The 1893-nt window shown below is 42.4% G+C and overlaps 1 long non-coding RNA gene across 1 annotated transcript; it reads right to left on the reverse strand.

Annotated features, from left to right (window-relative positions):
* Positions 1-225: 225 nt before the first annotated feature.
* On the reverse strand, positions 226-909 carry LOC142399765 (uncharacterized). Its single transcript, XR_012772881.1, has 3 exons — positions 841-909; positions 622-733; positions 226-520 (listed from the first exon to the last, which is right to left on the reverse strand). It is a non-coding gene; the product is annotated as an uncharacterized LOC142399765 (long non-coding RNA).
* Between the last annotated feature and the right edge of the window lie 984 nt (positions 910-1893).

Below are 1893 nucleotides of genomic sequence, written 5' to 3' on the forward strand. Positions count from 1 at the left end.
CTGAAGTCAGACAGTGCTCTACAAGACAAAAAGCACAGAATCAAAGCATGCAGTTAGACACAAACTGATTTTAAAAATGGGCTATACAAATAAAACTGCCTTGCCTATACAGCACAAAAAACTAACAAAACTTCCTCTGCCATTGCAGGCCCAACTTAAATAAACATGCAATATTAATTTAAATAATTTAACACATATTGGTCTCTGACCAGCCGACCACAGTCGTCATCCGGGAAGATGGCAGGAATGTCCCAGTCTATGAGAGCTGGCACTCTGGGGGCCCTCTCCTTTCTCAGGCAGGCCACAATGATATCACATGCCCTGTCTGGGCTGACTCTCAGGTGGTTCAGACACTGAAAACGTGCCTTCAGTAGGCCAAATGTCATTTCTATCCGGGCCCTTGTTCTGGCATGGGCATGGTTGTATGCCAGTTGTGCCTCCAGAGGGTCTGCAAATGGAGTGAGCAGAAAAGGCTGGCAGGCATACCCTCTGTCACCCAGCAATACACCCAGGAATTCACCTGTGAATACAAAATGTTACCATCACAACCTCATAAATAGTGACATTCTTAACACAGCCATTATGTTAAAAGTGGTTATCAATAGAGGTTCTGTGGCTCACCTTGTGATAGGCGCCGATAGATCTCCGAGTTCCGAAACACTCGGGAGTCGTGGACCGAGCCGGGCCACTTTGCCACAACATTACTGAACAAATAGTCAGCATTGCAGACCATCTGAAATGATAAGATGTTAAACCAATTAATGCACACTACAGGCAATGTGTGGGCAGGCACATTCTTAATAAAAAGTACACTTGTTCAGTATTTGTCAGGGGACTTACCATTCTGCAGGATGTTCTTATATTTCACTTTGACTTGCTGCCATGTCCGTTTTGGCCCAGTCATGTTAAATCTACACACACAAAAACACACGCACACACACACAATGAAACAGTGGAGGAGCATGGAGTTACATTTAGATAGTTTCACTCACATGCAGTCAATTTCAACTTATTCATAATCAAAGTATCTTTTCAAATATCGCCACCTTCCTAAAATAATCGCAAGTCATTTTTTCAGGTTTTTCAGGAAACACAAAAAACTCCCCCCAAAAGTTAAATTTTAGCATAAAATAATAATTTCAGTCAGTAAGTATGTATCAAAGGATGCTTGACATAAGAACACTTATTGTTTTTCATAAAAACTAAGATTAAATAAATGACTTAGGCATTTTTTGGACCACACCTTTGATGCCAAAAAATGACTTGGGCGATTATTTTAGGAAGGTGACGATATGTTAATTAACATTTTATTTGGATTGTAGCCTAATTCTGATAGTTTCAGTGGAGTGGTGAGTGTGATTTGTGCACTACTTACGCATTCAGGCGGTCAGCAATGGTTTGCCACGCTCGCTCCCCTTTTTTTTGACTGTGGCAGTATTTCCTTTTTGTTTTATTTTCTCCTTCACCTCTTCATAGGTTTCCATTAATAATTCTTGCTCCGCTGGGGAGAAATACGCCGCCCTTGTTGCCATGGTGAATCAGTGAATCTATGATCGATCGTGGGGTCTATTTAAGCAAGCTGTGTGCAGCACTTATCCGGGATCGGTTTCATCTGGCTTAATGAATCCGTGTCTGCTCATCCTGGCTTGGCCTTTGTGCAACCAACTAAGCCCGGGCGCCCATGTTTTGGATTCCTTGAACCTGGCTAAGTAACTCATCCTGGATGTCTAAAACCTACTTTTGTGCAACGGGCCCCTGCCCTGCAGGGCAGACAGGAAACAACCCCAAAACATACACAGCAAAACTTAATATGAAAACAGAAACAAAACAGAAAACCCCAGTCCACAACATACTCAGCACTAACTGGGATAAAACCTCTGAGAATTCAGACAG

The sequence above is a fragment of the Odontesthes bonariensis genome, chromosome 15 (assembly GCF_027942865.1).
Source record: "Odontesthes bonariensis isolate fOdoBon6 chromosome 15, fOdoBon6.hap1, whole genome shotgun sequence".
Classification (NCBI taxonomy): domain Eukaryota; kingdom Metazoa; phylum Chordata; class Actinopteri; order Atheriniformes; family Atherinopsidae; genus Odontesthes; species Odontesthes bonariensis.